The sequence below is a fragment of the Tenrec ecaudatus genome, chromosome 4 (assembly GCF_050624435.1).
Source record: "Tenrec ecaudatus isolate mTenEca1 chromosome 4, mTenEca1.hap1, whole genome shotgun sequence".
Classification (NCBI taxonomy): Eukaryota; Metazoa; Chordata; class Mammalia; order Afrosoricida; family Tenrecidae; genus Tenrec; species Tenrec ecaudatus.
In genome coordinates, this window is record NC_134533.1 from 89,271,183 (window position 1) to 89,291,532 (window position 20,350).

Sequence of the window (20,350 nt, forward strand, 5' to 3'; positions counted from 1 at the left end):
AGCCACATGAAGAAGAATGTGTCAATTGGATTGGAGGAAGAGTTATTAACAATTTTCAATATGCAGGTAGCACGCCCCTTGGAGCTGACAGTGAGGAGGAACTGAAGTATTTCGTGGCTGCAGTGATGTACTTACACAGAGAAACAACGGTGAGGACGGCCCCAGCCAGGCGGCGTTTAGCTCTGCTGTATGAATCCGATCCCAATCCGCGGCTCCTAACAATAACAACGGGCTTCTCCTTAGCTGGTTTTAGGATAGGAATAGCATCTTCAACGTCACAAGATTATAAGACAGCAACATTTGCATATAACCAAAACTAATGGCATCAGCAATAGTAATTGCATGTCTGGAAGCTTACTATGTGGTTCAACTTTTTATGTGAATTCTCTAAAATTCTCTCAATGCACTGCCATCGATTGAGTCCATGGCAACTCTTCACAGTAACCCTATAGGGCAGGCACTATGCTTCTATCATTGTACATATAAAGAATATGATATTTACCCCCAAAAGGAGTATGAAGGGGTAGACACTGTTGTTGCATGTCATGGAATTTATTTCAGCTCATAGTAACCCCATGTGACAAGTAGAACTGACTCGTTGATTTAAAGTCTCTGGATCCCAAATCAATAGTCCTCTGTCTTCTTAGGTTGCTGAGTCAGAAGCAAGTCAACGACAATGAGTTCACTTGCAGGAGCAAATCGCCAGCTCCTTTTCCTGTGCAATCACTAGGTAGGTTCCAATCGCAAGCCTTTCCATAGCAGCCTAGCACGTCACCATTGGACTTCCAAGGCTCTGAAAAGATGTTTCACAACCAGTTCCCTTCCAAATAAGCTAAATGAACAAGTGTTTCTGCCCGAAGGGATCCAAGCCATCGTGTACTTTTAATGGAATGACAGAGCCAATAAATGCTGTATCTGCATATTAGCAATACGAGAAACCTGTTGTGTCCTGCAGCCCAATCCTTGCACCCCAAAGAAGAAGACTAGGCATCAACATGCCTGGTCACAGCCCTGGGCTGGAGCTCCTTCAGCACCAACAAGTCCTGCCTCATATTTGAATAGTTCCTCATTTCAACAGAACTCCGTGCTGCAAAGGTTTTTAATCTGCTCACTTTTACATTTAACTCACAGGCCCCTTCTGTTCCCTATATTTAGTCATCTACCCGTCAAATATTGACAGATATGTTTCTTGTTCCCTCAAACCTTCCATGACTGAACCTCCTCAGCTCTCTCAAGTCTTTCTCTTAAAACAGTGTGTCCACATTCCTGAACTGTGCTCTACCCTGTCAATAACCTCCTGCTAAGGTGACCACCATATGCTAGTTTCAAAATGACAAGAGTGGTTAGTTTGGAGATTTATAGTAAAAGGATATCAGATCCCCTTGCTTGTCTGCCATAATCTAGAAAAAAATCAGGTTCTAGAATTTTGCCTTCTATAACCCAGTCTTCCATTACGGACTGCACCTTTATTTCTTCCACTTGCACTACACATGCCTGGCTCTTCAGAGGGAGGCAAATTATGAATTATTTAAACTTTATTTAAATATCTTTCCAGAGTTTAATCTTCTTTAGCCAGCTGGGCACCAAATGTTTGATAGCTTCACTTTTGTACTGGCAGGTGAACCAGACCCAGAGTCTTCTGATGGAAATACTGACTCTAAAAGCTTAATCACTGAAATTATAATGTGCTCCCTTTAGGGCATGGAGGAGACCTGAATTAAATGCATTTCTTCCTGCAAAGTAATGGATTCCTTTTTTATGGCAATAGTCCCAGGGTTCAAATTGATGAAAATTTTATAGTATTTTTTTCTCCTACTTTTCACTACTGGAAGAAAGTTTCAACTCTAATAATATCTGGCAGTATAGCCTTGGGCGTGTCTATTTATAAATTTGTCATCTGTAAAATGGGTATAATAAAATGTACCTAACTACATGGGTTCTAATGTTTAAGCATTAGATATGAAACTGAGTGTTTCAGCATAATTACCACTGCAAAGGAGGACGGGGAAAGAGAAGGGGAAAGGCAGAAAGAGAAAGAAGAACTTTATACCCAGAATGAGTAAAGCCAATTATTTGCTTTGGGCAAAGTCAGAAACTACTTACTTAACAATGACTAATATTTGATATTATTTTCCTTTCACCTCCACCATCATTTTATACATGAGGATATAGAAGATGATCTTCCAACAGGGAAGATAACACCAATATCACAGAGCACAATGGAATAATGTTGGTCTAGCAAAGTTGTCTGGCTCTAAGAAAGACTCACTGCTGCAGAGTAGAGAGAATAGGGCCCCTCTAAATACCTAGTCAGCCACACATCAGGATTGTGTCCTGAGACAAGTCACTTACTAACCCTGAGCTTAAGTTTTATTCTGCATAAATTTCTATAAGAATAATTACTTCCTCAAAGAAGTTTAGGGAGGATATACCTGTTTCTAATTGGTGAACACAGGGCAATATGGAAGTCAAAAGTGTGCAAAATTCAAATACGAAGTATCAAGGACCAATGACTGTCAGTCAGTTCTGACTCATGAAAACCCTGTATGTAGGGCAGAATAGAACTGTTTTTGGGGGGTTCTGACACTGTAACTCTTTACAGGAGCAGACTGTCTTTATTTTTCTCTCAAGGGGTGTATTTGAATTGCCAACCTTGTGATTAGCAACCCAATACCTAACCAATAGAGACACAGGGTTCCTTGAGATATCAGGGTAGAGGCCCCAAAGAAGGGACAAGGAGGCATCCACGAGCATGAAATCTGAAACTTATACAATTTAGAAGTCTCGCCGCAGTAACAAGAATTTTAAAACTAAGAATGAAAGTGACTTTTATTTACAGTAGAAATCACTGGTTCATCAAAAATTTAAGACAAATGGAAAAATTAATCACACACAATTCAGACAAACAAGTAGAGCTACCTACTTTTATCATATTTGTTGATCAAAGAATAGAGAAAATTAAAATAAATAAAATATAAAGTAAAATGAGCTTTAAAATGTATGCAAAATATTTTGACATCGAAAGAAAAATTCTAGAAATATTCTTGTCAGCTCATATCCAGCATAATAAGTTATTAAGAGTAAGAGATTAAGTTTTAATCACAGTAATGAAGACCAAAACCAAATTCATCGCTATGGAGTCAATGCTGACTCATAGTGACCCCATGGGTTTCCAAGACTGTAATTGTTTACGGGAGTAGAAAGCCCAGTCTTTCTCCCATGGAGCTACTGGTGGTTTTGAACTGTGGGCCATGTGGATCGCAGCCCAGTGCATAACCACTAACCCAGGGCTCCTACAGAAATGAATAAGACCTCAAGGTTATTTGTGAATCCAATTAATGAAGAGGAGTGACTCATATGAACATACTGACAAAATATTTAAATTTATTGCTGATTTCATATTTCAATGATAAAATGCTATGATATTTTTCTGAATTTTGCAATGCTTGAGCTATTTATCTATTTTTAAATAATTGTTTATAATTGTATATACCAAGTTATTGAGATTTCTCCAGATAAGAGAGAATTTCTTTTGGCCAGATATCAGTTAAACCTAAATCTTCAACCAACTATTTTTCATGCTCAATATTTAGAATTTTCTAGACACCAGCATCTGTCTCCACACATTTCAACACTATGAAATGTACACAACTCTAGTATTTCCAGTGGTTTAAGCATGTTTAAAGAGTTGGTAGCTGTCACTACCACAATTTTAGAACACTCCTCCTTTCTTGTACTAATTATTATTAGTTTCCCATTTCTCCCCAGCCTTCACTGACAAAATCTTAAAAAACTATTAATCGAGTTCCTGTCTCAATGTACTTACTTATCCTGAATTCATATAAAGAAAAAAATACCAATAAATACATAAATAATAAAATAAAAGAGGCAGAACCTCAATCAAAAGGAAATCAGAAAGTAATAAAAATTAGAAGAAATTTGGAATGGGTCAAAAGCGAGAAAAAATGGTAAGGTGTTAAATTTTAACCTAACAGCTTTTGCATTAACCCACTTTCCAATGCACTGATAGCAAGACTGTTCAAACCCCTGTTAAATGATCAAAGGAGATTGATTCACCAGAGGCTTAATCCCTGTGGAGACCCTGCAAAGGAAATGTGGGCTTTCTTCCATAGCCCCCTGCAAGCTGGGTGCTCAGAACTTAAGCTATAATACCGTGCCCTCCTCGAGTCTTGGATTTCATTTTTTAAATCCTTGGATCACACCTCACTTAGATATCTGCTTGTTGTTTTAAGACAAGTTTTGAGTCCTCAGGCACCATTCTTTCTGATATCATTTGATTTCTTCACAACACTTTGCTAAACCACTCCTATCTTCAGTGATCTTTTCACAAAAGCACAGATCCAGTAGGATCACAGCAAAATCCAGTAGTACTCAGTAGTGACAGCTTTTTAATCAAATCACCTAGGCCATCATAAGTGCTCCAGGTTTTACCACTGCTGATATATTTTGCCAAAACTCAGTAACTTTAAGAAACAGGAATCTCCAGTCCCTCTCTCCTCTCACCACCACCATCCTCCTGCATTTTCTGCTCTTCCTCATGCCTCCCTCCTTTTCCTTTGTCCCTCTCTTTCTCTTTCTCCCCTGACTCTCTCAGTAGTCTCTGTGCGGTCAGAATGTGCTACAGTTCTGGCTTGGAGTATCTCCCGAGGTGGCGATCTGGATCTGGCTGCTGGTAGGGTCATCTCAAAGCTTTCATCATTCACACAGCTGGTGCCTAGTGCCTGAGCCGGAAGATCGAAACAATTGGTTTGGAACAGCTGCAGGCTAGCAGGCATCGTGCTCTGCCTCTCTGTAGTTCCTTCACAAACCTGTAACCTGGCAGCTACTGGGGACCTGGACTTCTTACTTGTTGGTTCAGGGCTGCCCAGGTGTGCCTCTTTCAAGAGAGCACCAGACGGAAGTTATTTCCCCTTTTATGACCCAGGTTTGGCAGGTGCACAGTAAGATTTCACCACATCATACTGGGAGAAGCAATTACAAAGGTTTACCCACTTGAGGGGAAAAGGGTTTAGACCACTTCTTTTTAAGAAGAATCATGAATATCACACTGTAAGAAGAACGTGCAATATAAGATATGCTGGTGTGGCCTTCTCTAGAATATACAATCTGCAGAGGAGAGGACAAGGTTCCTAAATTTACAAGTATCTTAAAATAATGAAAGTTGATGCTCTTGAAAATAGCTAGCAGCTGCATTATTTCTATGTTGGACTGCAAGTTTCCCTTCTCCAGGAATGAAATATTGCACATAAACACTCGCAATGTTCCCACACTGAAGATGGTCAATGATAGGTGAGGCTGCTTTTTAAAACAGATGATGCGCCTGGTCTATTGTGGTCTTAGAAGTTCCCTCTAGAGGTCCACCCCAGCAATTCCATCTTCCAGATGCTCCGCTATCTGATATACAAGCTTTATAAAAAACTAATAATTACTATGTATGCAGTGCTAAATCGGATTTCAACTTAAGAGACTGTAATAGACCTATTGTTTGTACCTCCTCCGATCTCTGGACTCCTGGCTCCTGTGCTTCCCATTAGTGACTGCATCCAGAGACTACTGCAGGAATGAAAGTTTCTGCCTTCTCATGCCTGGAGTCTCTAACTCCTCCCACTGCTTCCACTTCCAGCTCTGATAAACTGCCATGCAATAGGATATGGGCTCTGACTTCCTGAGCAGCTGCCAAAGTTAATTCCCCTGTAGGACAATTTTTGACCAGTTGTACAGTATATGGGCGGTAGCTAGCAGATACATTCCCTCCATCATCCTCCCAGTGACGGTCAGTCTGGTGGCACAATCTTGTTGATCTGGAGACGTCCCGTGAGGCAGAGCAGGTGCACCTGCTAAAGGACCTGCTGGGTCTCTTAGGAGCTTATCATGCAGCAATGCCTGGCACAGTAATGGCTCCCGTAACATACTTTCCCTTTCTTACCTGCTACACTTCACTGTTGGTCTCTCACTGCCGCGGGCTGGCACCTCTCAAACAAAGCCCCACTGTTTGACTACTTGGGGATGGGGGGTTTTGCCCCTCTTAGAGCCTATATTTTAGAGGGCCTAGGCTAAGACAGAAATTACTGCTATTGTTATCATTGTCTTCAGTTCAAATATAAGGGAACTAAAATTTGGAGAAAGACTTTGACAGCATCTTATATCAGGATAAAAAGTTTAGGATTTGCAATAAATGCTTGTTTGTCTTCCTTACGGTCACGCTGCATTCTCAAGAAGCATAGGATTTGGAAACAGAATTGTAGTGCTGAGTGTCGCTATGGCTGGGATATATAAACAGGTATTAGAGGTTATGTAAGATGATGCTACTATTAATGATTACTAGCTAACCTGTGCTGTGCTAAGTCAAGGACATAGATGGGACTTGTTCCCTTTCATTTGCACACAGGTTCATACTATGACTGGGAACAGACCGGTGGCAACGTGTGGTCATTCGTGTTGTGCTGACATCACTTTTACACAGATGAGGGACTCGAGACACTCAACTTTGATGCCAGTTAAAAATATTTTGCTGTGTTTGCTTAAGTATTATAATATGCATGTATAACATCATAGTATACTGAGATAAGTATTTAACCACTTCGAGTGAGTCCATTTAATTTCCACTCTGCCAACACTTTAAATATTTCCTCTCCCTGCATCGATTGCAATAGCAGATCTTCACATATTTGCCCCGATCAGGGTATCTGACTTGAAAGGTTTTGTTTCATGAGCAGTGACATAACCAGTTATGTCTTTTTCTCTTTGCAACCCCTATGATGTTTTCAGAACAAATTCTCTTAGTTTTGTCCCTCTGAAAATGTGTTGTTTTTCTTTCATTCTTGAAGGAGATCTTTGCTGCAAAAAGAATGAATGGTTGGTGGTGTTTTCCTTTCCGTGTTTGAAACTGTGGTGCCATTTCCTGCAGGCCTCCATTATTCCAGAAGAGAAATCGACCGTCGTTCTAATTGGTGCTCCGCTACAAGTAACCCATCATTCCTTTCTGGCTGCTTTCCAGACGATGTCTTTGCCTTCAGACCTCAAACGTTCACAGTGTGACTGAGCATGGATTTTGTTGTGTCTAGTCTGTTTGTGACTTGCTCACATTCTTGAATCTGTAAGTCTCTGTTTTTCTTCCATCTTGAACCAAATCACCCATTACTTTTCCAAATCTTTTTACAACTCCATTTTCCTCCCTTTGCTGGGTAAAGGAATATTCGCCACTTTCCTATGGTTCCTCCAGTTCCAGAAACTCTGTTTATCATTTTTTATTTTGTCTTGCAATTTCTTTTCTCGTTTGTATTCATAGTTAGTAGTATCCATTGATCTACCTTCCAGCTCACTGAGTCTCTTCTTTGTCATCTCCACTCTCTGTTTGAGTCCAGCAGTGAGGTTCATCTTGATTACAGCTTCCTTTTTAGGATATGTTCTATTTGTTTCAAAAAAAAATGCTAAAACATTTTTATAATGGGTACTATAAATTCTTAGTTGGATAATTCTAATATCTGATGTAGCTTTATGTTGGCTTCTGTTTATTGTTTTGTTCCATTTTTACATTCATATTTCAAGTTTCTTGTTTTGGGGCATGAAAAGTGATTTTTTATTATATCATTTTTATTTTAGATATTACATTATATGACTCGGGATCCTATAGAATACATATATTCTATAGGATCCCGAGTCATATAATGTAATATATATTACATTTATATATATCCCTCTTTTCAAGTGGGTTGGGACCAAACAGTATATATTCAGCTTCCCATTGTATTCCACCAACAATTTAGCAAAGGCAGGACACTGACTCACACAGCTCTTTTTTTTTTTTTAATTTTAACAATTTATTGGGGCTCATACAATTCTTTTCACAGTTCATATATATACATACATCAATTGTATAAAGCACATCCATACATTCCCTGCCCCAATCATTCTCAAGGCATTTGCTCTCCACTTAAGCCCCTTGCATCAGGTCCTCTTTTTTTTCCCCTCCTCCCTCCCCTTTCCCCCCTCCCTCATATGCCCTTGGTAATTTATACATCGTTGTTTTGTCATATCTTGCCCTATCCGGAGTCTCCCTTCCCCCCTTCTCTGCTGTCCCTCTCCCAGGGAAGAGGTCACATGTGGATCCTTGTAATCAGTTCCCCCTTTCCAACCCACTCACCCTCCACTCTCCCAGCATCGTCCCTCACACCCTTGGTCCTGAAGATATCATCCACCCTGGATTCCCTGTACTTCCAACCCTCATATGCACCAGTGTACAGCCTCTGTCCTATCCAGCCCTGCAAGGTAGAATTCGGATCATGGTAGTTGTGGGGAGGAAGCATCCAGGATCCGGGGGAAAGCTGTGTTCTTCATCGATACTACCTCACACCCTAATTAACCCATCTCCTCTCCTAAACCCCTCTATGAGGGGATCTCCATTGGTCGACACTTGGGCCTTGGGTCTCCACTCTGCACTTCCCCCTTCATTTAATATGATATATATATACATATATATACATACATATATACATATACACATACATACACACACTTATGTCTTTTTTTTTCTTTTGCATGATGCCTTATACCTGGTTCCTTGGGCACCTCGTGATCGCACTGGCCGGTGTGCTTCTTCCATGTGGGCTTATTTGCTTCTGAGCTAGATGGCCGCTTGTTCACCTTCAAGCCTTTAAGACCCCAGACACTATCTCTTTTGATAGCCGGGCACCATCAGCTTTCTTCACCACATTTGCTTATGCACCCATTTGTCTTCAGCGCTCCTATCATGGAGGTGTGCAGTCAATGATATGATTTTTTGTTCTTTGATGCCTGGTAACTGATCCCTTTGGGACCACTCGCTCACTCAGGCTGGTGTGTTCTTCCATGTGGACTTTGTTATCTTCAAGCCTTTAAGACCCCAGTCACTATCTCTTTTGATAGCCGGGCACCATCAGCTTTCTTCACCACATTTACTTGTTCACACACTTTGTTAGTGACTCCACAGGTCTGTCTGAATAGGACAGGCTGGATGAACTATCTGGAGGAAAAACAACGGGACCGACAGTTTTGGGGGGACTTGGGGTGGGGGGGTAGGGGGGGGGTACGGAAGTGGTGTTAACAAACCCAGGGACAAGGGAAAAACATGGGACCCCAAATGGTAGAGAAGGGGGAGTGGCAGGCCTGGTGGGAAATGATCAAGGGTAAGGTTGCTTAGAGAAGAGGTATACTCTAGCCCAGGTGGCGATGAAGCATGGTAGTAGGGCAGGAGGAAAGTCAAGGGAGATGGAGGAAAGAGCTAGGAGTCAAAGGGCATTCATGGAGGTCTAGACAAAGACATGTACATGCAAATATATATAGGAGGATGGGGAAATAGATCTATGTGTCTATATTTATAGGTCAAGTATTAAGGTGGTGGAAGGACCTTGGGCCTCTACTCAAACACTCCCTCAATGCATGAATACCTTCTTTTATTAAATTCGAACTCTATGATGCTCACTCTCCCTCACACAGCTCTTTATAGATAGATGAGATGAAAACTCATTTTTCTCCTTGACCCTACTGACACCTTTCCTTTATATATAGGGCACTGGATGCCCACTGCCTTGTTGCCTTCAACTGGGGGTGTCACATCAGTTTCCTGCAGGATTTGGGGTCAAGCAAGAAGATGAGAAGCAAAAGGATGACTCGTATCACTTTGCCGCGGCAGGATGGGGAGGAGTTTCAGGTCATCTTTGGTTCTGATTGCCAGGCAAAGAGCAGAATGCATAAGCCTGTTTGCTTGCCCTGCCAGTCAGTTTCAATGATGGTGGGTGGGCGTGAAGGCTCAGGTCATGGCTAGGACCCACTGATACTACCCTCCAGGGCGAATCAGAGCACAACCTGGTTTCTCTGCACAGAAGATGGAAGCGCAGCTGCGCTCTGAGCCTGTGGGTACCCCCCGGTGGGGAGCTTGGGGTGCTGCTCCTTGTTTCTGCCAGGCTGCAGATGGACGATTAGCTCCCTCCAAGCCGGGCCCTGCTGACACCACCCAACGTGAGGAATTGGAGCGCATCTGCTTCTTCAGAGAAAGTGGAGTTGAATGAAAGATCAGCTTCCCAGAGAGGCCCACTGACAGTGCAGGTGTGGCTTTTCTCACAAGTCTGGTTACATGAAGGCGGGTATTGCCAAAAAGGTTCTTGTGTTGCTGGACCACGCTTCCCATTCCTTTGGACCAGAAAAAAGAGATTCTTGTACATTTTTATCCGTGTCTATTGATGATTTTGGTTGGAACTTTCTGTAGCATCCCATCTGGGATATATGGATAAATTGAAGACAATAAAGGTTCCGGGGATTTATGCAGCCTTCTTTTCTCTTTCTTTTAGTCTTGTTAGACTTGTTTATTGTGTCCTTCCAGAGTTTTTATTATTATTATTATTGTTACTACAACTACAGGAGTGAATATCAATGAGGAATGGGGTTACTCCATCTTGCCAGAACACCAAAGAGATATCTTGTTTTGCATGTCACATTACCTAAGGATAGTGCCTGGCACACAGTAGATATTGTAACACATATTTAATCTAAGAATGAAGGAGCTATTAATGCAAAGGTAAATAAGGAACAGTGTCTCCCTGCAGCACTTCAGGTCTGGAGTTTTTTGGTTTTAAGTTCATGTCCTAGATTTCCATTTAATAGCTTGGGCATATCTTCCTGAATTATTGCCTGTCCAATAATAGTCCTATCATTCCTGTCCTCGCGTAGCACATAGTCTAAGTAGGGAATTGAATATATAAGTAGTAATGGGCAGATAAGGGAACCCTGGTGGCATAGTGCATTATGCACTGAACAACAAACCACAAAGTCACCAGCTCAAATCCCCCAGCTTCTCCTTGGGAGTAAGAGGAGGTTTTCTACCCCTGTAAAGATTTATAGTTTCAAAAACCCACAGGAACAGTTCTGCCCTGCTCCATGGGGTTGCTATGAGTGAGAATTAATAGCTAAATAGCCACCTTAGTGCTGACAAAGGTGTAAGACATATGCAAACTTTCTCAATCATTGCCTAATTCAGTATAATACCCAAGGAAGCCTTAGCAAGTTAATCATAATAGTGATCACCATACTATAGGCACCTATATACTAGGCATCTACCACAGTGAAATGCTGAATGGCTTGCATGCCTTATCTTCTAAGAAATTACAATAACTCTTTAAAATATATACTCCTATTACCTGTGTTACCCAAAGGCGATACAAGGCTTTGAACTTCTCTCTTACTTCTTTTCCTTTACAAGAAGAAATTCAGATAAGGACATAATCAATGCAGAAGCAGAGAGAGGTTTTCATGGAATGGGTGAGTTTATAAAGAGAGATACTTTGATGTGAAACATCCAAGTTTCCCCAGCTAATCCAAATGTTCATATAGAAGGAAAGGTTGGGTTTTTATCCAGCTGATGGAGGACCTTCCACCATTTGCTGGCTTTCTGACTGGTCTTTTGTCATTGAGTGACTTTCTGTACTCAATGACTTTCTGTACTCAATGACTTTCTGTACTCAATGAGTACGTTCTGTAAAGCACCTCCCCTTTCCAGGTATGTGCGCCACAAAGTGCAGGCTGGGTCCCTGTCCCCCACCCTTCTTCCCTCAAATCAAGAGTGAACTCTGCCATAGTGGGGGTAGTGTGAACATCATGTCTTTCACCACCAGACACCCTTTCACCATCCCTTTGTGGAAAAAGACGTGGGTCTTATCTGCCTTTCAAGTTTGTTTGTGCTGGGGAAGCATGGGGGATATGCGCCTCTGCCTCCCTTCTGTGTAGGAGTACTTTCATTGTCACCCTCTCTGCCTTTTCCTGGTGCAGTCTGGCTAATTCCATTTGGTATGAGAGGCCTCCTTTTCTAGGTTCAAGTATGTAATCAATGATGAATCCACCTAGTCCGAAGCTGGTAATCCTAACCACTGTTCAATGCTGATCAGTCTGTAAATGAGGGAATTGGGCTTAGTTTTAGTCATTTTTCTATCCCCAGCCCTTTACAGGGTGCCCATAATACACCCGAGTTCAAGGAGAAAGCTAAGCGTAAAGAAGGAATGGAGAAATTAAAGGGACAAGGACAGGAATGGGAAGAAAGAGGAAAGGGCACTTGGTTCTTCCACTTAGGAAAAAATAGATCCACCAGAAAATGGTAACTTCATGTGATTGTGATAGTAGTATGACTATTGTCTAGAAAAAGTAGCCATTGAAGGATACCATCCTTGCAAATATTCAGATTTCTGATTTATTTTGAAGAGGTCAGGTTACAGACACAGTTGTATTCACTCCTGGGTGTCTGTTTGGTCTCTAAATAGCAATGTAGCAACAATCCAGGGGCTATGCAGAGAACGACTTCTGTATTTCTTGTCCCACTCGCAAACATCCTAGAGTTCTTAAACGAGGTCCACACTAAAAAGCAAGCGTTTTCTCTGTGATGGTGTCCAGGAAGTGAGGGCAACACAGAAGTTGTAACATATAAAATTTGTATGTTATTGCCTATCAGAAGAATGACCAGAGAGTAGGGAAAAAGGAACAATGGTGATGTTTGCTCATTAAATAAAGAGCACATTAGCTCGTTGGAATCATATTTTTTGTTTCTGGAAGACCGTTGTAAATTTGAACTTTTATATAAGTTAGAAGTTATTCTTTGTCCCTCAAAATATTGTAATATTTTGGTTACTTTCCATGACTTTTTATCCATCATACGCTATGTAAGCTTATTCTGCTGTGCGCCCATCTATGCAAAAAGTATTATTTTATGTATGTATTTGTCATCCTCAGTTTCCTTGTATAATGAGGATATTAAATGATCGATAAAACCTCCCAGGAAATAAATGACTTTAAATCTTCCGTTTATCCCCATGCAACCAAACCGATGGTATCCGGTGGCTGAAGAGAAAATTGGATCTAACTTACCAGTTTCCTCCCTGCCTTTCCTACACTGATACCTCCCATTCCCTCCACCCACTTTCCTCTCCTCTCCTTAAAAGCAGGAGGTGGGACTATTTCCTGCAGCTTCATTTTCAAATATGGTAGCCTCTAGTCACAAATACTGATTTGAATTAATTTTAGTTAAATCAAACATTCAGTATCTTTTCGACATCACCACATTCCCAATGTTCAATAGACACACGTGGCTACTACGTCTGTCCATCCCGCAGAAAGTGCCATTGGACAGAACTGCTCTAGTAACCTCCAGTTGCTCCCGGTTCTCAGCAACTTTCTGCAGAATCTGACTTCCACTTCCCTCCCTATACATCCATGCTTAACAATGCACAAATATGACTGTGGCAATTTTTTTCAGAATAATTTGGAGGCAGGCCGAGAGCTGGTAAGAAATGCTTGCAGGGGTCATTGGTGAATGGGGTCAGCTGATGAAAGCGTCTGGGATCCCACTGTCCTCTACTGGGAATCAGCTCTTGCTACGACCTGTGTTATGAGCAATTTCATGTGGAGGGGGAGGTGATTTGCATTCTGATGGGGTGGAGAGGTCAGGTCACAGAACCGAGCATCTCACCATTCTTCTAGCACAGGGAGGAATGCTTGTGACTCGTGTATGCATTTCCCATAAGTATTCACGGCAATCATGTATGTGGAAGATGTATGTATACATTTACTCTATGAGTACAGTTAAATAAAATTCATCTATATCTATACTGAAAGAACTAATGTTGACCATGCTCACCCAACTGTTGTGCAACTGAACATCACACTGAGGGATAGCGCGCAGAAGGTGCCCGTGATGACGCAGAAGAGAGAGGGTGAGGCTACTGAAGTCATTTTTCTAGCCCTCCATGGCTCTCACACTGAGACCGTCCTGTCTATACCATCAGTAGTGCCTCTGATTGGCAGGCTACTATCACTTCTTTTCATGTTATCCAATTAAAACTTTCTCTCTCTATATATATATAGTCTATAATATTATCATAAGATATTTTTATTATAAGATATTATACATAATATCACAATTAAAAACAGGAAAGGAATCCAGGTGGCTCAGTGATTGAGCAATCATCAGGCAGTTGTTCAAACCCCACAGCCAATCTCCTGGGGAAACATCCGAACATCATAAAAACGATAGCTTAGGAAATACTATGAGGCTCTTCTACTCTGTCCCAGAGGGTTGCTAGGTGTCAAACTGGACTCTGTGACTCTTAGAGACCTGTCTGAAAACAAGCAGTCATCAAAGTGAGGCTTCAGGTAAGCCCACACAGAGGAAGCACATCAGCATGGGCAATTCAAGAATTGTAAATACTAAATCCAAACCCAGAGGAGGGATTGATTTAGAGTTTAAATTCTAAACATACCATTTACAGAGGCTGCAGATGAGTGTGAAAGGCTCAAACCCATTTTCCGGGTCCCCATGCAGATTAATCCTCTGGAGAATCCCCTCTGATTAGGAGCCTCGTTACCGTTACCAGAGAGTGTACATTATAGGATGTAGTACTGCAATTTCAGTTAGGTCAAAATATGACACCTTGTCATTGAGCTCCCCTTGGGCCCAATTTCTAATTGCTCCAATTTTTAATATTTTCTGCTTTCCTTTTGAAGTTTCTGTCTATTTCATTGTATCATTGTTGTTAGGCCATTTATATTCTGTCTTGATTTTGTATTATTTTCTGAACATGAAACTCAGATTAGTAAACCTCTAGAGACAACTGGATTGATAGATTCAAAAAGACATGGCGGGGGATGCTGGCAGAAAATGGGCGGCTAACAAAAATGGGTACAAGGCAGAAAAATAACCGGGACATAATTGTGGTGGTGGTTGCATAAATCTATTAATGTGATTGAACTATTGAGATGTATGATGTGTATGAATTGTATGTTAGTGATATTATTGAAAATAAACTAATTATTTTTAATTGACTATGATGACATTTTGGTTTAAAGGGTTGTACATTTAAATATATATTGAAATAGACTGGTTTTCAAAATGCTTCTCTTTTATTTATTTCAAATAGAAGCCCCGTTTCACTATGATAAATTCACTTCATGCTTACTATATGACAGGCTCATTATGTCAGTGTTAGATTAAGGTAAGGTAAACAGGGGATTCCTAGTACCTACTCCTAGTTTATCGTGAGCAATTTCCACCTTTCACCACATCAGAAATTCCAGGTACGGCTGTCAGCTTTCTCGCTCTCAAACCCAAAGCACCTTCCTACAGAATCAAAATCTCTTCAAGTTTACAGTTCCTGTCAGGGAAGGAGTGTCCAGTAATCAAGTAAGCATGGGCTTATTTCTGCTTGCCCCCTAATCTGTAGTGAACAATTTCATCTGCGTCTCAGGGTAAAAACCAGGTAAAAATGTTCGCTACAAATTAGTAAGTACCACAAGTAAGCCCGTGCTTACCTGGTTGATTGGGTAATCCAATCATATGCCCTCTGCAGCCTGTGCCCGTTTGCTTTTTTACTCTTGCCAATGCCTCAGGGGGCTGCACTATGAATAGACCCATTTCATAGCGTTGAATCTCTCATACTCACACACAGGCACATTCCAGGATTCCTATTCAACAGCAAATGCATCATTTCAAAGAAGTTACAAAGGCGGGGCCTTAGGAAAGAGGAAAGGGGAGATTGTGTGCTGTAGAACTTTGTGATTTATGTTTGAAACGCAGCTCCCACTGGCTAGGGACACTTGCTTAATGTGAAAAGGCCACCCGTGCCCCAAATCTGACATTCACTCTACGGAGCACATTCCTGCCGCGTTATTTCCCCGGGGATGTGTTCATTTCCCAACCGCAGTCCGCCTTCTCAGCTCCAGCACCCGGCCTATGCACAGCAGCAGAGCAGGACTCCGGGATTTGAGATTGGTGAATTCCCTATGCACCTGAAATACTTCCCTTAATTTCTTTGACTTTCGTTTCCACACCCCTGGAACGAAGCTCTGACAGATGCCCAAGCAAAACCGCCAAGCACAGGCGGGCTCCAGCTTCAGATAAGATTATTCACAAAGACAAAAGTCTGGACCATTTAACAAATGCAAGTGCAAGAAGCCAGTCCAGCCTACCAGGGGCAGGGAAATAGATTGCGGTGTCAACTTAATCAATGGTTAATCGCTGTACTTTTTCAGACTTGAACCTTATTAGGATTGAGGCTGCATCGCCCTGCTGAAAATCAATCTGGAATTTTTCAAACAGCTGCAAGCTGCAGAAATACAATTGCAAATAATTTGACGACATCTCTAAGCACCTCGGGAAACCCCAAGCAGAACTAAATGGAAATGGCACAGAAAGACGCCTCTGGCTGGGGCTCAGTGGTCGAAAAGGAAGGTGAGGAAGCCAGCAAAATGTCTGGCAAGATTCCAAATCCTGGGAGAATGGACTGCACTCGGTGTGGGAGGTCGCTTCGCAAGATGCAGTGACTGAACACGGGGCAATGAAGGTTAAGGTTTCTCAGTAGGGAAACTGACTTCAGGCTAAGGTTGGAATAACAGAAGCTGTACAAGAAGCACTGGGCTTCTCATCCGACCTGACCTTGTATCTAGCAATGGCTTCAGAGAGATATGAATTACTGAGACAAAGGAAAAGATGCAACAGGACAGTGACAGATGAGCAGACCTGAAGCGGCAAAGGAGTGTCTTCCAGAGTCTGGCCAGAAGAGAGCAAATACTGGGTTAGGCCTATGTGTGTAGTCTCATTCAGTTTGTGTCTATAGGCAAGAGGAACAGCCTGTTGGAGAAAGGTTATGGATGGCAGTGGAAGCCCAACATCCATTTGCACAGTCCCGACATGGAATAAGCCTCCAGTGAATTCCCTGTGACAGGGATGTGCATGTTAACATGGGAGGTGAATGCTATCAGACAGGAAGTGTTGTAAAATCAATGATTGCAGAGACAGGTTAAAATGTAGCAACTTACCATTTGATCACCCTTTTGACCCATTTTTAATTGATTCCTGTTTTTCGTATTTTCTATTTTCATTTCTATTGAGGTTTACTCTGTTTTAGTTTGTCATTGGAGTTGGGGTTTTTTGTTTGTTCACTTCTTGATTTCTTTTTATACATTTTTCTGCGTATGAAATCTAGGATAGGCAAATCGATAGGGATAGTGACTGGATTCATAATGAGCTAGGGACATGCCAATGGCGGCCGGGGCAGTGGGGAGCTAACACCAATAACTACAAGAAAGAAGAAACCATTCTAAGATAGATTGCGGTACTGATTTCAGAATTCTTCCTCGTGTGATTGAACTATTAAATTGTATGACGTGTGCATTGTATGCCACCAAAAAAATGAAAGAAACGTGCCAAGTGTCTCTACAGCTGTAAACAGAGGATGTTCCCAAACAAGTAATAACATCATGGGTAGGAAAAGATACACATGAATTTTGGCTAAGAAGATGGACATTCAAAATAAGTGAGATTTGAGAGTAAATCCAGACCCCACCATTTACTATAGAAGTCAACCAGCTTCCTTCTCAATTCTTGCAAATGCTAACAGGTTACTACTTCCCATCTATGAGATTTGTTAAAAAGATAATGTGATAATGCGCACATAATGCATTGTCCCAAGTGATAAATGCTGCCTTATTACTGTTCTAGAGAAGAAAAAACTAAAAACTTGCCTTTGGAATTAGTTCATAATCCTTACACAAAGAAAATGTCTCCAATTATTTGGCATTTTAATGGAATCAAAAGATAATGGGATATTTCCACCAACTTATTTTAATAAATCAAATGATTGGGGGCTCGTACAACTCTTATCACAATCATATATCCATTGGGTCAAGCACATTTGTACATGTGTTGCCATCATCATTTTCAAAGCATTTTCTTTCTACTCGAGCCCTTGGCATCAGCTTCTCATTTTTCCCCTCCCTTCCTACCTCATGAAACCTTGACCATTATAAATTATTATTATTTCTTCATGTCTTGCAATGTCTGATGTCTCTCTTTACCCCCTTGTCTGTTGTCCATCCCCCTGGGAGAGGGTTATAGGTAGGTCATTGAGATTGGTTCCCCCTTTCTCCCCCACCTTCCCCTTCCCCTCCTGGTATGGCTACTTTCAATATTGTACCTGAGGAGTTTATCTGTCCTGGATTTCCAGCTCTTTTTGAAGCCCCTCCCCCTACCTCATATTAGCTTGCAGCCTTAATTAACTAGGGAATTGTTGATTCACTAGGAAAGTTCACAGGAATGTAAACATACTGAAAACGTTTGAATGTTGTAATTCTGTAGAACGCATTGTCAGTGTAGGTGTAGTGAAAAAGTATTATTGGTAAATTTTAATAAGCTATTGGGTTGTTAGGCAAGCATCTTCAGACAATGTGGTGGGTCCAGTGCCGCACCAGAGGCCACATAAATGGTCCAGGGCAATCTTCTTGGGGGAGACTCTTGAGCTAAAGGAAGAGGCTTGGAGGTCAAAGGAAGAGGTTTAGGGTCAAAGGAAGAGGCTCAGGGTCATTCTGTAACCATTCAACACACATAGAATATATGAATGAATGGATGAAGAGTACTGTCACCCAGAAGCCATGTAACTGACTGGCTTTAAGTAGGTTCCAACTATTTCTGTATCCCTATAATATTCTAAAATGTAATCTTGCCAATGATACATAGAAGATACACAGAACTAAGTACCTATCCATCTCATATTAATGATCTCATTATAGGGTTCTGCAGAGCTGCTCCATCGGGCTTCTGGGGCTGTAAATATTCACAGCTACAGACTGCCTCATCTTTCTGTACCGAGGGCCTGGTGGGTACAAACCACCAACCTTTCAGGAAGCAGCCCAAACCTGAACCCCCTGCACTACCAGGCTCCTTTGACTCAGAATTAACTTGAAGGCAAGGGGCTTGAATTTGGGGTAAGAACCCAAAGAATAATTGTTCGTTCTCTTTGCCTTTAATGAGACTCAGGACTTTATCTGACCATGAAGAGGTGTGCTCAGTGCTGGACAGCTCCAGAATGGTGATTGGGGGTTCCCTTGCCAGATCTCATCCCATGACCATTATTAAAGTACCTGAAGTTCTAAAACAAGCTCAGTGTTCTTTATGATGGGTCTTCAAGAAATTGATGTAAAATGGAATTAAAAGTTAATCGATTTTTTTCCCCATGAGATTTTTAAAGCAAAGGGGCCCTGGTGCCGCAGTGAAAAAAGCCACACTTTGGGAGAAACCTGAGAGTGCCTGTTCCTGTAAATACTCTCCATGAAAGCACAGTCACGGTCAGCGAGTCAAGTCCAAATCCTGGCCACCCTCATAGAACACAGTAGAAGTGCCCGGTGGGTTTCCAAGACCATCCCTCTTTTTTAAAATAATTTTATTGGGGTCTTGTACAACTCAGCACAATCCATCCATCCATCCATCCATCCATTGTATCCAGCACATTTGTACATGTGTTGCCATCATCGTTCTCAAAACATTTTCTTTCTACTTGATCCCTTGGTATCAGATTCTCATTTTTCCCTTCCTTCCTCCATCCTCCCTCCCTCGTGAACCCTTGATAATTTATAAATTATTATTTTTTCATGTCTTACAGTGACTGCTATCTCCATTCATCAACTTCTCTGTTGTCCATCCCCTGGGAGGGGGTTATAGTTAGATCATTGTGATTGGTCCCCCCTTTCTTCCCCCACCTTCCCCTTACCCTCCTGGTATGGCTACTCTCAATATTGGTCGTGAGGGGTTTATCTGTCCTGGATTCCCTGTGTTTCCAGCTCTTATCTGTACCAGTGTACATGCTCTGGTCTAGCCAGATTTGTAAGGTAGAATTGGGGATATGATAGGGGAGGGGGGCAGGTAGAAATATTTAAAATCTAGAGGAAAGGTGTATGTTTCATTGGTGCTATACTGCACCCAGACTGGCTCGTCTCCTCCCCACGACCCTTCTGTAAGAGGATGTCCAATTACCTACAGATGGGTTTTGGGTCTCCACTCCACACTCCTCCTCATTCACACTTATATGATTTTGTTCTTCTGGGTTTTTGATGCCTGATACCCAATCCTATTGACACCTCATGATCACACAGGCTGGTGTGCTGCTTCCATGTGGGCTTTGTTGCATCTCGCGAGATGGCTGATTGTTTATCTTCAAGCCTTTAAGACCCCAGATGCTATATATTTTGATAGCTGGGCACCATTAGCTTTTTTCACCACATTTGCTCATGCACCCGCTTTGTCTTTAGCATTCTTATCGGGAAGGTGAGCATAATGGATCCTCTGTCTCCCAGGAGCTGCTAGTGGTTTTGAACTGTTGACCTTGTGGTTAACAGCCCAGCTTGTAAGCCACTATGTCACTAGGGCTCCTTACAGTCTTGAAAACCCATAGGGAGCAGTTTTACCCTGTCCTAGAAGGTTGTTGTGACTCAGAATCAATGTGACTTTAGTAAATGAATAAAAAGCTGTTTTGGTGAAGAGAGC